This window comes from Argiope bruennichi, chromosome X2 (assembly GCF_947563725.1).
Source record: "Argiope bruennichi chromosome X2, qqArgBrue1.1, whole genome shotgun sequence".
Classification (NCBI taxonomy): domain Eukaryota; kingdom Metazoa; phylum Arthropoda; class Arachnida; order Araneae; family Araneidae; genus Argiope; species Argiope bruennichi.
The window spans coordinates 62642334-62657918 of NC_079163.1; the positions used below are offsets into that span (position 1 = coordinate 62642334).

The 15585-nt window shown below is 31.3% G+C and overlaps 1 protein-coding gene across 6 annotated transcripts in view; it reads left to right on the plus strand.

Moving 5' to 3' along the window:
• Positions 1 to 15585, plus strand: part of LOC129960099 (homeobox protein AKR-like) — a 203195-nt gene that overhangs the window by 167296 nt on the left and 20314 nt on the right. The window contains exon 1 of one of the 6 annotated variants that reach the window (XM_056073215.1): positions 10518 to 10758. The exons of the other annotated variants lie outside the window; for them this stretch is intronic. The gene's annotated coding sequence lies outside the window, so the exon portion shown is untranslated. Of the gene's footprint in view, positions 1 to 10517; positions 10759 to 15585 lie in introns of those variants that run through there. 6 annotated transcript variants of the gene reach the window in all.

Below are 15585 nucleotides of genomic sequence, written 5' to 3' on the forward strand. Positions count from 1 at the left end.
TTGAGAGATATTCCTCTCTTGAAGGCTAAAGTTAACTCTCTTGATTCGTATGAAAAACGCATGCTTATCTCTTGATCCCATTAATAAGCAGAGTAAAAGGATAACAGCAATATTCTAAATAAATGACATCTAATTTATATTTCTTTCCGAGTATTAGTGAACTTTCTTTGCTACTGTAAGCTCACGATACAATGTTGCCTTTATCTTACTTAAATCTGAAACATAAAGAAAAAGGTCAATCAGATCTGTTTGATTTTGATTTCTTTACCCGATAAGGAGTATACATCGATCGTTGCGATGCATACTGTCATCGCAAGCGACCGAGACTTCGGTAAATAGAATTCATAGTCTCTTTTCATTCCATTGAATACTGTAGATTCTTTCATTAATAAACTCTTGCATTGCATCGAGTTTTCCTGTTCTACATATTGAAGGAAATGATTCATATTTCCAAATATCTTGAGAGAATTAGAAGCCCAGAAGGGTAATTATTATGGTGCATTGAGGCAAATATTGAAACATTATAAATATTTTCAATCAATATTTTAACATTTACTGAAGTTTCCCATTTTTATTTGTCATTAGCTATTAAAATATTTCATGATATATCTTCACCAATCTGTTAGGGTGCCGTATATTAGTGGCAACTCCGTCTTATCCAATGGCTTCATCGATCGCCATAGTTCCAAAAGCGTCTAAGTATTATCTGTGCTGATTTTATTTTCCTTTTTAACCAAATAGATTTCGTCATCATTAAGACAATTTAAGTTAAGCCATTTAATGTATATGACAAAAAAATTCTAGAAAATATGAATCAAACCAGAATTAATTAGGGATAGCAGAAACAAATATCATAATTCTAAACTGTCGTAACAGATATCAAGTAAATAATTATAAAAATAAAGTGTTTATATGCGCACAAATTCATTGTATTGATTTATTATATTATCTAAATATACAAAATTTGTTTACTTGAATGATACTTTTTTTTTTGACCCGATGAGTAAAAATGCAATTTTTTTGTACTAATTAATTAATTTTGAAAGTGCTTAGTAAAATGTATAGTGCTTATATGAGTTTTGTTATATTAATATAAATATTAACAATATATATATAGGTAATATTATAGAAAAAATACTTCTATCGTTTATGTTATTTAATGTATACTATCGGACTATCTTGGAAAATCATATTTTAAAACGGCGCCGCTTTGGAAATTTGTGAGGCACTAGTCTTTTTTATTTATTTGCTTATCATTTATGTTTTAGATTTAGATTCAAGTTTAAAAAACATAAATTTGTGACAAATCATTTGTTATTGAGATTCTTCTAGAGAGGAATTGAAATTTAGCTTCCAATAATGTCTTTCTTTCTAAATCTTATTGGTAATCAATTGAAATTTTTATATAACTTACCTATAAACACGGTTTGAAAATTATGTAAAGAAAAAGATACACTATTTTTCACATACATGTAGTTAAAAAATAAATTTCCAATTTACGTCTTGCTTGTATAGAATAATATAAAACATCAGGTTTCACCTCATAGTAAGTGGTCTTTGTTGTGATAGCTTTGAATAATTTTCCACCTGTCGTTCAGGTCTCGGCTCATTATAGGAAATGCGTCCCTCCTCCCTGCTTTCCCGGACTGGAAAGAAGGGAATTTCTTTTGTGGTGTTGAATCTCAATGTGTTGCAGACAATCAGTGTTTGGAAAGGGATGTATCCCATTCCCCGGAATTTGTCTGAGAACCTGGGTAACTCCTTCAGCCATGCAGATTAATTTTCAAACTGTCACTTTTACCCTCTGATAGTAGGGCTGGCTTGTCATTGGCTGGGCAGTTATGTCCACTTACAAAATAAGCAGTTGTCCAGTTTCAACTGAGTTCGTTTGAAGGCGTTTAGTCTTAGCTGGGACGCGTACTGAAGTGTCAAATAAAATTTCGCTTCAAGATGCCACCTGAACGAAAATTAAAAGCTGGAAAAGCGAGTAAGTATTAGTAAAATTTGAAATACTCTTAGCGACATTTTATTTTTAAGTTTGTTGGCTTATGAATTCGCCGTTTGTACTGACAGGTGATGATTCGATGATTTCAATGGCGTAGTATGGCCAAATATGGCTCTTGCCAATAAACCCCACAACACCATCGATGATTTCAATAACTGAGATGTTTCTTGCTAAACAAATACGGAACATTTCATTCAAAACAGGACGACTTAAATGATTTCATTTTCCTATCATGTTGAATGAAATTTTGCCGTTATTTGTTCATTATTTGAGCACAACCATTTTAGCTTAGTATTAATCAGGCGTAAAACGTGTTTGTTTAATTATGCCAATTCCAAACAAAGTTTCCAGATCGGTAATAAACTTATTAAAATGTTAAGTTATTAATTTGTATTGCCTTTTGTACTGACAGGTATTTATTCGATTATTTCAATGGCGTAGTATGGCCAAATATGGCTTTTGCGCCAATAAACCCCACAAAAACCATCGATGATTTCAATAACTGAGATGTTTCTTGCTAAACAAATACGGAACATTTCATCCTAAACAGGAAGACTTAAATGATTTCATTTTCCTATCATGTTGAATGCAATTTTGATATTATTTATTCATTATTTAAGCACAACCTTTTCAGCCTAGTATTAATCAGACGTTAAACTTGCTTATTTAATTAAGCCAGTTCCAAACAAAGTTTCCAGATCGGTAATAAACTTATTAAAATGTGAATTTATTAATTTGTATTGTGCGAATAGCAAGAAATATAGCTTTGAAAATGTTAAAAAATGTCTCATATTGAATTGTAGATGAACTTTTTGCATTCGAGAGCTGACTCATGGTCACCATTCAAGACGGTGTACCATTTTGACGTTTTATTTATTTATTTTTCAATTTTGATTATTAAAAATACTTACAGAAGGGCAAACAGATGTAAATTAACTTTTCAGGGAAATTCAACTTGAAAAAATTATATATATTTATTTTTCGGAACAATAAACAAGCTCTTGTATTAGGTGAATAGTTTTGCATCGAATTACTTTTTCGAATGCAAAGGGTTAAATATTTCTTTTTAATGATCTTCGTTATCTTTCGAGGTATTATATAAAACCAAAATTTTTTTATATGACCACTCTTTTCAACCATCTTTTCACTTTTGCATGGCATAGAATTTTCATTCCAAAGATACAGACTCCTAGGAAAGGTCTCTCATATTCCTCTTAGCGATAAGTGTGACCTCTAAAAGGGATACGATTCAGTGAAATTCATTCCTTTCGTTCTTTTCAGAAAAAGTATTTAGTAAGTAGCCTTTTACTCTTTGAATATGTCCAAAGCGTGCTTTCCTGCAACGTAAAGAAATGTCACTTCTGTATGCCAAGATAAGTTGGTATGAAAATTAACCAAATATTTCAATAGTGAGAAAACACAGATTAGTAAAATCATTAATCATTAGCTCAACAGACTTAGAGAAAAGTTATGACTATTTTTCTCAAAATATCAACGAATGGATTTAGAAATTAAACATAAATATGAACAAATGAAATTTAAAAGTTACTTGCTTTAAAACTAAAAGATCTAAGCAAATAAAAAAAAATCAAAATGTTTTCCTTTAGAAACATTTTAAAATTCACCGTGTCAGAAATAATGAACGCGAACATGTTTTAATAAATATTTTGTCATCCAATCATGAAAACGCCTCTCATGCTTGGAACGAAGGAAGGTCGCTGTTGAGAGGTTTCACTGCATTTAAATTTGACATAGGAATGGGGTTTGTCACCAAACTATTTGTGAGTCATTGTCATCTTTGAAATTGCATTGTGTGATCTGTATTAATCTGTTGCAATTGTAGAAAGCCGGTGATTTTTCTGAATTAGAATCTTTTTGCTGATTGAGTTAAATTATATATTCTCCTTTGTAATATACTCATGCAACTAATTTTGTTACAAGAAAAATGTTTTCTCAGTGTTAACTCTTACCTACTTGCACTAAATCTAAATTCCTTCATAAGCGAAAAGGTGTCGCTTATTGAAAATTGTTAAAATAACTCTCTATAAATCCTAGAAAATGATATTATTTTGATGGAAATCATCTGTCTAATGAACCGTGTTCCAAAATATTTAATTGTTGATGAAACTGCAGCGAGGGGAAATTCCCTCCTCTTTGGCTCCGAGTATATTTAGGCTGTCTGCACCTGGCCGTCATTCAGTTTGCCAAAATGTCGCAAGTTGTTGGGACTTCACTCGGCCTGATTTAAATGTCAGGCAGCGGCATGATCTGTGACAACGGAAAACCACTCTGAAAGTTTGTCCCGAATGTTCTTTGAGAATCCTTATATAACCTTCATTAGTTATGTAAACTTCTCCACTGCATAGGTCTTGTGTCATGACCCTCGAATTAGAAATGTCAGGAGTTTGTAAATAAGATTAAACACGCCAGTTTATTAAATTATAACACTCTATTTTTTATTAAATTTTACTGCAAGTTAATTAGTTAGTTAAAATTTAGGATATATAATATAATATAGACTTCGCGTTTCAATTAAATTAAATCCATATCCATCAATACAAACAACATAGGAGCATGGAAAAAACTTTATTAAATTCAATGATAATAATCATTTAAATGTAGTGTTTATGTAAGAAAATGTTAAGGTTTTTGTTTACTAATATTAAAACAGCCATTTTAAAACAAAACAATAATTATTTTTGGATGGACGTTGTATTTTTATTCGTGATTAGAGGAGAATGACGACATCTGAGCTGACAGCCCCTTACCTTTTCCAGACTTTAACACCACACTAACGATAAGATATTTGATCCTCAGTGTTGATTCTGAGCGTGCGCTAAGCCCACATACATTAGTCAGTGAAATCGGGTTTCAAACCTAGAACCATTGAAAATTTGGGACCTTACAACAGGCTACCTCCGCTGTGCATTGTAACATCCTTTAAATGTCAGATCATTCATTATTTGACAAGTAACTTTTGATTCTAATCCATATGTCCTCTCGTCATCATTACTAGTATAAACACTAGTATTGCGAGAGATCTTAAAATAAAGTTCAAAAGTAGACTTACATACGATTTCATCTGAATTAAAATGCTGAATTCATACTGGCAATATGTCGAAATGATTCCTACTTTGAAATGTGGACTTATCGACAGCCAATTTGTTGGCTAATTTTCAACGTTTAAGATCAATATTTAAAAAAAATTAATACACACATTCATTAGTGTATCAAAAATACATTAATAAAATAAGATGAAAGTATACTAATAGATTATTTTCTACTTTTTAGTTTTAAATTTATAATTCATTATTATAAATATTATGGAACCAGGGAATCAATTTTTCTCAAATTTACTACGAATCTGCGTCACACTTTTAGAATTAAAATCTACTTTAATGAATCGACTGATAACTGAGTTTGGAAAATATTAAAATAGTATTTTGAAATCGAGAGAGTATACAAATGTATAAGATTTCAAACTCTAGTTTAGCTGAAAATAAATGAATAATCGATTACAAAATTTCATCTTCCTTCAATGCTTATTAATCACTGATTTTTTAAAAAAAAATTTCGTTCATATTTGACTTTTAATACATAAATGAATAATTTTGAGATCAACTAATGATTAAGCTGTTATTCAGAATCAATAAGTTGTTTCTTGGGGGGGGGGGGAGAGAAACGCTGAGTTAATAGGAGTGTTTTTTTTCTCTTTGATTTATGAGCATCCCCTTTAAAAATGAAGATAACTTCTCTAAGTTCTAAAATAAGTAGAAACAAGCATGGAATTTTCCATCATTGCTTTCAGCGTACTGTCGTTTTAGGTTGTCTTATTTAATTTTCTTGCAATTCCCTTATCAGGATTTCGTATATCTGATAAGGAACTCGTATTTTGTTCATCGATACAGTCACTGTCTTTCTCTTCGACTAGTTGAAATATTTTCTATGCTTACTCTAGAGATTTTTAGGTATTGATGGCTCTCAAATTATAAATGTTATAAAATCATCGAATTGGCGTCTGTGGGATCTCCGTTTCAGGCAATATTTCCTAGCCAAATATAGCTTTTTTTTTTTTTTTTTTTCTTTTTTTTAACTACAGTGCTCATTTCAAACTTGACTTTACTATAGAAATTTTGAGACTCCTTAGCTTACCCTATTCCTTTCCTATTAAAACTGAGCTGTAATACTTTATTTGCTCTTGTCAACTGTTAGGACATTCTTCTGATTTATAAGTAAGCCATCTTATTCTTCTTGTCTTTTGTAGTTTCCGTTAATTTTTTTCTGCTGACATATTTAGTCCCCAAATATTTGTTTGATTTATATGTAAGAGAAAATATTGTAGACAACTCTTTGATGACAATTTGCTTATTGCCCAAATATGGTTTAATCAAGCTTGAAGGCAAAAGTGAAATTATTGGTTGAAAATTAAATAACCGACCAATTAAACGAATTTTTGATGTATAGGATCTATATATATAGGAAAAAGTTAAAATTATAGTATTTTAGGAAGTAATTAGTGAAGAAATTATTCGCTACTTTATAGTGTTAAAAACTGCTACATATTTCTAAAAATTAGTTATATGTTCAAAATCTTTAAACATGAAATTAAAAATCCCCAAATTGATGAATTTTGTAAATCTAATGTAGACATTCCAAACAAATTTCGGTGGTCACTGTAACCTGATGGCAAGACCTCGGTATATATCCAAAGAGCTCCTGATTCAAAACCCGATTCCATCGACGAACTATCATATTTGTGGACTTTGTACAAATTAAAAACTGGTTCGAGTCTTTGGCATAGAGAAAGCGTGTGGGCTGAGATGTCGCCCTCATCATCTAACGTGACACAAAATTATGAAGTCCGTCCCAAAATAATATTTGTATTGATTCAAAAAAGGACATTAGTATTAAAACTAAACATGATCATATTACATTATAAAAATAATTTTTTAAAAAAATATTGTATTAACAGTGTATATGTATCATGAAACTGTAAGTTTTGTAATCTTACTTTAACATTTTCTACGTTTTTTTTTTTTTTTTTTTTTTTTACTGTGCATTATGGTGTTTTTTGCCACTTTATTTAAATGTATAAAATGCATTCAGTTTTCTGAGTTGTTATTTTTCTAGAAACTACTTTACAATTCGTCATCTTATTCTCAGTTGAACATAATTTGGAATTTAATTGTGCGATTTCAAAATAGTATTTAAAAACGTTTTCACTCGCGGCATCTTTTCAATCAACATTTTGCCATTTCATTCTATTTGTGAATATATTTTTCACGACTAAAAGCATATGTATAAAAATATATAATAAATAAACGAAGCAGTAAATAATGGGGAAAATGAAAGAGATATTTGTTTAAAATGATTTATTAAGAAAATTTTCATTAAGGAGTTTGAAGTTATAGATGGCTACTGTCATTAAAAAATCCTACAGATACACAAAATACGAGGAATTCATCTGCACCGGTTTAGTTTAGTTACATTAACGTCCCGTTTTTAAAGCAACATTAGGGCTATTTTAGGACGGACCTCGAAATTTTGAACCGCGATCAGATGACGAGGACGACATCTAAACTAGCAACTCCTCTCCAAACTTCCATACCACACTAACGGGAGGCCGTTTGGCGCCGACGGATTTAACGTACACCAGACACGCTTACACGACAGTTCTTCGATGGAGTCGGGTTTCGAACCTGAAACTCTCTTTTTCCGAAGCCGCAACCTTATCACTAGGCCACCGCGGCCCTCATCCGTACCGGAGATACCTTAACCACTCGCCAGAGGAAGGAGAGGGTAATTTAAACTAATAAGGAAATGAAGCATTGAGTAATGATTAATGAATTTTCTTTTAGCTATTTACCCAGCTTCTATAAGATCTTTGGAATCAGTATGGTTTTCTAAACCACTGTGGCTTTTTAAGATTTATGAACCAAAAATCTGAAAGATCGCCCTGAGAGACTTTCCACATTTCTTATATTTTTCTTGACGACTCATTTTGAGAGCATGACCCACTATTTAAGAAGTCCTGATCTTTGCAATTCTTTTATTCCGTTCGTAAGAAATCCTGCTCTGCAAGAAAAATCCCAGTTTCCATGAATAACATAATTTTGGGTCAAAGGGTTAAAAATTCTTCACGGTTCAGAAGATGCTTATCTGTGTCCTGTAATCCTATGTACTTATCCAGTTTTAACAACCGCTTCTGCTCTCAACTCTTCCATAATGTGGTATGCTGGTTATAAGGTGGTTTATATCAGTCTTTGTGTCCAGATGGACTAGTGACATTTCAAAAGAGACCATCAGTTATTGAGAAACTAGGGCTGTGGGTGGCATTTCAAGGCGTTGCTCTCTTCAACAATGAATGAGTCAAACCGAAGATCTTTCTTTAGTCTTGAGGGAGCTAACTTATGATATCTGAAAGACGGGACTGGAGCCAACTCATGTTCGGTTAAATGTTGAGGTTCGCTGCTGAGTAGACATATTTCTGAGGGAAGTACTTTCGGTCTGACGTAACTGCTCTACTTGAGCCTGAATATCTGCCCATTTGGCTACTATCCCACCCTGAAGTTTACCGTCCTGCGGGGAGTGTATTGCTATTCTAGTAAAGACGCTTTAAATGACTGATTTGTTTATTTGTTTGGTAGAGTGGGAAGCCCCCGCTGGTATTTACATGATTTCTAAAAACCGGAACCAACTTCATATTTTAATGAAACTGCGCTTTCCTGTTTTACACTTTCGCCGTTGATTATTTATTTCTATGTTGGATAAGTGAGTTTCCAAAAACTGGGAGAAAAAGAAGAGAAAGGAGAAGAAAAAATACATATAAATAAATTTCTGTATAGCAAGAAAGATTATTTAATTTTTTTTTTATGCTAATCTTTTGGCACGAAAATTATATAATAGATCTACAAAGCTGAAATACAATTTGACGACGACAACAAAAGGAAAAACAAAAAAAGGAAAGTGAACAATGTTGAAAGCCTGATTCGTGTCAAAAGGAATACGACAACCCTATCCAGGTGTTCAAAGACCTTTTTTTTTTTTTTTTTTTTTTTTTTTTGTTTATGTTTAACCGACTTCGTTATCTGCTCTCAGTTTTAGCAAGCTATACATGTATTGCTGTTTTCTTACGTTTTTATAATATTACCCCCCTACCACCACCACCAACACGATTATAAATTTTTTGGAAATATATTGTGGGTCTGATTGTCGGTAATCATTAGATAGCAATCGGATGCAACTAAAACTAACACATTAACGTACTTTTCAATTATGAATTATTCGAAATTGGAAATATACCTAACTATCTTGTTTATATAATAACTATTTTTATTATATCTGACAATAAAAAAAAAAAAACATTCAGCGATTGCTTTTTTTTTCTTTTTCTAAAAATGGCAGTTCGATTGATTATTAAAAGTCAATAATTCATCGAATAGTTTGTGGGAACTCAAACCTGTAGGAGGAAAAAAAAAAAAAAAATTGTGACAGAAAGACTTTTAAATAGTTATTTGATGCAGTAACGAATGTTTTTTTTTTTTCTCAAAAAGTATCTCATAAATATATGTTTAAACAATAAGAATGCGATTAAAATATACTTAAGAATTAGGGTAATTTTTTTTCAAACTAAATGTCCTTTCTGATCCTATAAATCCCTATAAAAAATAATTGTTAAAAATCGATGCATATACCAATAAAGAATTTTAAAATCAAATTCTCATTCGTACTGATATTTGTTTGTTTTTCTTCTGTGAAAATGGCAGTTCGATTAATGATTAAAAATCAATAATTCACCGAATAGTTTATTATGGGAACTCAAACCTGTAAAAAAAAGTTTTTGTGACCAGAAAAAAAATTTTAAATAGTTATCTGATGCACTAACAAATGCTTTTTTCACAAAAAGTATTTTATAAATATATGTTAAACAATAAGAATGATATTGAAATATGCTAAAGAATTAGGATAAGTTTTTTTTTTCAACTAAATGTCCTTTCTAATCCTATAAAAAATTTCTCCCTATAAAAAGTAATTGTTAAAAATCGATGCATATACCAATAAAGAATTTTAAAATTAAATTCTCATTCGCACTGACAAATTTTTGTTTTTCTGTTTCTTACTTCTGAATTATAATATAATAGATAATTTACTGAGATGTTTCGATAAGATTAGAAAATATTATATAAATTATTAGACATTATAGCTTGCAGGCAAAGAAGCCGTCTTGTGTAACTGAGTAGTTGAGCTAAGGAAACCCGGAAAAGAACTAGTTAAGAGTCGGCAGACCTGTCCAGTGAGAACGACAGCTATTGTTACATAAGAATCTCGTCTGTTACCTTTCAGTGTTGTGGCAGTTATTTATCTTCCAACACTCGCATCCTATACTTTAAAACTCTGCTCTTGCGTCATTTCCACAATGACCAATAGTAAAGTAGACCGATGATTATGGGCGCCATCTATGATCTCAGTATGGAACTTCCACTCGATCCGACAGTAGATGACAGAACGATGTGTAGTCTCACGGGCTGAGGTTGTATTGTCAGAACTCGTGTGTCAAGTGATATTAGTGGTGTTCGCGACCTTCCCGTGTTCTTTATTTAATAACCCAATCTACTTTTCTTATGCTTATCTTCGTCGCGAATGATTTTGTAGGCTGCCTGCGTTCTCCCTGATTTTGATGTGTCAAAACTGTGGATTATAGTTCTGTGCCTGAGGAGTTTCGCAGCTCTCTCTTTCAGGATAACTTTTTTAAGGTAAGTACAGTGATTTGGTTAAAGGTGATATTCGAGAATCACCTCAGTCGCTTTGAAGGAAGATTTTTTTTTTTTTTTTTTTTTTTTTTTTTTTTTTGTATGAAGAGGACAGCAGATCTTGAGAGATCTCGAATTTTCCAACTTCTGCCATGCGGTTAACTATAATTTTTAAAAAAATGCAAGATATTCGCACCCATCTGTTTCTTAGTTTTCCATTTATAATTCATCATTCAATTTTCAAGAATCGGTATTGACATAGTTCGAAAGAATGAAGCAAACTTCTTAAATTATATGATTTACTTTTGAAAATATTATCTTTTTGAATTAATTTCTTTTAATGCAGATGATACATTTCAATTTTCTGTACTTAAACCTGAGCGTTTTTTTTTTTTTTTTTTTTTTTTTTTCATTTTGGCATTACTACATTGAAATGGGAAAAATAGATTTTTCTGGTTGAAATTTTTCCTATTCGAGTTGTCTTTATAATCTTAGTTTTAGCGACAAATGATCGTGCTTTTTTTTATTTTTTATTTTTAGTATTTACTTTTTTTCTGCAGTAGAAGAATTTTCGGCAAAAGAAAGAGGGGAGGAGTGGGGGGTAATTTAAACAGTGATGTAATTAACAACCTCTTTGTGCGTTGTAAAGAGTTCCTTTAAACGAGGAGTGAACTTCAAGAGGAAACAACGAGAACGGAAACTGAATGATCCAGTTAATTTCGCTTTCACTATCAACATATTCCGGTAATATTTCACAGCTTCTGTAAATATTTTCTTATTCAAAACAGGCGCAAATTTCTTGCGTTTCTTGTACTGTATTCCATTTGATTAGATGGCCGCAATCGGAGTCATTTGACAATCCTTATCTTATTATGATTTAGACCGAATAATTTCTGTTAAACGTCAGAAAATATTAGCTATTGCCGTCAAATGAACAACTTAGAGGAGATACCGGCTTTTAAAGACCGGATTTGAGAGATTAGAATTCTTGTCAGATGTATGATGATGACAAAACATTTTGACTCAGTTATTGTTATCTTTTGCATTTATTCAGGAAATAACTAATATATTATATTAAAAAATTTATAATCTAATTTATAGAATTTAAAAATGCACCATGTAGGAGAGATTAAGTGCGTATAGTAGGAAAATGTAAAATTAATTTTTATTCGCTATTATTATGGACTTTAATTAAAGTGAAATTTTGAGTATAAAAGTCTTTAAAATGAAATTAATTTTAGTATTTTATTTATTTTGATCGTTTATTTACATCTACCATTCTGTATATAAATTGTGGTTTTAAGTCTTTATATAGATCAAGCGCAGCTTCTTGATGACTGCGCAGAATTTGACTGTCTAAATTGGCCAAGAGTAGAATACTTTGGAAAAAGAAATGAACCTTTCAGTTCTACCTATTTGTGATCAGAAAATCTTTCTCGAATTTCCATATTTCCTAATGTGAAACAGAAAAAAATAATAAACCGGAAACTGAAGATCATCTACACAAATTTGTGATATGCAGAAAAGCATGAAATGCAGTTGTGCTTAAACTATTCACACATAAAGCATGTCTTTTGATGTTTTGCTTCCTTATTAAGTAACTTTTCTCCTGATGGTCACAGAGGCATATATTAACATTTGTTTAGAGCACTGATTTTATTCACAAAATTTTTTCCCCTTTATTCTTTCCTACTTAACTATAGAGGAGATGAAATGAAATGAGTCCTTATTTTGTCCTAACTTTTTCTTCGAAGTAACAAGGAATTTTTACAAACGTCTTAAATTTGAAATATATTACGAAATGTATTTTTGCGTCTGCAAGTTTTTAGGTGATGCGCATTTTTGAAGATACTCATCAACTATTTCGTCTCACAATGGTATTTACTTTTTTCCGTCTTCGTCAAAAGGTTATTTTATGTACTTCCAATCGGTGAATGATGACCTTCAATTTCGTATCTGAGCGTCGCGATATTTTTTTTTTTTTTCCTGTGCTCCATTGTTGCATTTATATGAATGTTTCCTTGCTATGATTTGTTGGTGTAAATGGTGTATGCCTTCCACAAGTTATTCAACCCTTTATGTTATTGTCTATTGTGCAGATGAAGGTTAGTTCGCCTCAAAAGAAATGTAAACTTGTGTTGATATTGCGAGTATTTTAATATTTGTAGCGTAAAGTAAACCTTCAGATGTCCACCACAGTGTCCACCTGATTTCAACAAAGTATTACTTCATAAGTATTCCGAGTTTTTCTGATTACTGAAAGCTTTCATTCCGTCTACATCAATAGACGAGGAAATAATGATATTGTGGTTCTTTTTACAAATATAGATTCTGCTCTGTCATCTTTTTTCCTAGTAGACTTTTCAAAGATAGTTGTCATGAAATAACCTTTGTGTTTTAAGAAAAAGAGCGAGTCTTGGTTCTCAACTATCTTTAATGATGTTTGATTGACACACGTTGCAGATCTATTTACTTCACGTGCAGTGATAAAATGCAGCAGGATTTAATTAATAATCAATGATCTGGAGTGATGCAAGGTTGAATAATTTTGAAGTATCTCCCCCCGCTCCGCCCCCCTCCGCCTGTCCAGAAACAAAATAGAACCTCTTCTTGTTTTTCTTTTCCTGTCAAACTGGATCCACTTTTTTTTCTCCTAGAAGATAGCTATCTTCTCCGGTAAACCTTATACACGAGAAATACATATTTCCTCTTTACAATTGGGGTTATCGCATTGAATTATTTGTTTTCTGATTGACTTCACAAATGCTAATAGTAAATTCTAAATGAATAGTAGCAAATTTTCTGAAGTTTAACTTGTTTATTTTTGGACGTCTTGAATAATGCCTGAATTGTTTTAGTCTATTACAAGTATGTGGGGAAATGCGTAATTTTTATCAATCTGCTGGCATGAAACTTAACAATATGCAGAATTTTAGGATTTAAAGTTTAACATTAATGTTTACAATTTAAGTAATCCAAGATAAGATACGTCTCTGCATACTTTTTATGGTTCTGTTGCACTTTATGGAATGGAATGGAATGGAATAGTTATTAATTGAAGTGCTCATAATATGAGGGTTAGCAGTAATTTAAAGGCACTGAACAGTCTAAAGAAAGATAGTCAATATCTCGATCTCAAATTTTTCTAATGTCGAATTTGAATATATGATTGTTGAAAATATAATACGGTCGTCTGAAATTATAGTTTCATTTAAATGTTACTGCAACATTTAACTAAATTAAAAATTTCTAATTGTACATTATAACTTATTAGTTCTTTTCCTCTCCCAATTCTTTTTTATTAGAGGTGAAATAATTGGTATTATTGTATAATAGTATTTTCTATATACGTTTGCAGGAGCCATTGAATTCTGTTGCATATTGAATTTAAAAAAAACACTTTATAAAATACTTGCTGACTTTCACATCATTCTCTCATACTCTAACAGTTTGAAAAAGCAAAGACTATGAAAATATTACTTGCAAAGTGTTTCAGTATCCCATATTAATATTTCAGATGTCTCAACAATGTTTTTTGGGTATAGCCACAAAATAATTTTTCCTCTGTTTTAAAGTGGCGGAATTCCGACAATTCTTAAATTAGAATTATTAAACACTTATATATGGGGAGGATGAGAATTTGCATAAATATTTAAAGAGATTTCTATGTTTTTCTATTTATTTGGATATGTATAGTGCTTCCCAAAAGTTACCGGGATCTTTAGAGATCTGTGAAAAAATTAATACTGAAAAGTATTCAGAGTATAATTCCCCCCTCCCCCCCCCCCTCTCTTTCTGAAAAAGAAAATATCAGCAGACAAGCAAAAAGTAGGTGTCATAAAAATGTTTGAGCAGATACATATTTTCGGATAAGTTCGCCAAAAAATTATAATTAATTGCTATTTTTTTAACAGTGATATTATTTTAAATATCGTTTGGCTTTCATCATTAACTAAAAAATTCGTAAAAAAGAAAAAAATATCTCTAAAAATTACTTATAAGAATAGGAAAAACAACAAACGATGTTCGAAAACCGATGATTTTTCACCAAAAAAAAAAGTGGTAAATAAGTTCGAAATATTGCTTAGTTAGTAAACGTTAGTATTTATCCCATTCGACTTTTTACCTTGTGATAAAACGCTTTGAAAAGAAAAATCGAACTAGAAACGAGACAATAAGTAATAGCCTCATAAATAATTCGCAATTAAATTTATTCTAATAGAAATCGCAAAGAATTTACATTTGAGTGCTGTAAAAAATTCTGTAGAATTTAGTATGAAATTTTTTTCTTTAGTTTGATCGGAAACTGCATAGCAAATGCTGTGATCAACTTGTTCATGGGCACTCAACCATAAGAAAATTTTTTGTGGCTGACAAGGACTGAATGATTAGACTTTCCTCAGCAAAATCAATGATAAATAAGCTAGTATCTCATTGGAATAACATCCTGTTTGCAGTTGAGAGCAAAATAGCAATTTTGTCTGCAAGTGGCATATAATGGACAAGAGAACTATAAAACAAGAAGCTTAATCTTAGAATCTTAATTGGTTCAGTGATCGACATTCTTTCTGTGTGAGGTGCATGGCATCATAGGTAATTGACATAAGAGACCGTTGTCTCAACTGAGATATTTTTTAAAAGAACATAAAATTACCAGTCTAAAATTTGTGCATCAGAAACAATTTCCTGTTTTATATAAAGAAAGCGATTCCGAGCATTCAACTCGTAACGTTCATTTCTGTTGTCTGTGTATTTGTTTTGAGAATTTAAAAAGCACCGCCCCAATCGCCTAATTTAAATCCATTTAATTGTATTTGGAGAGAATATAAA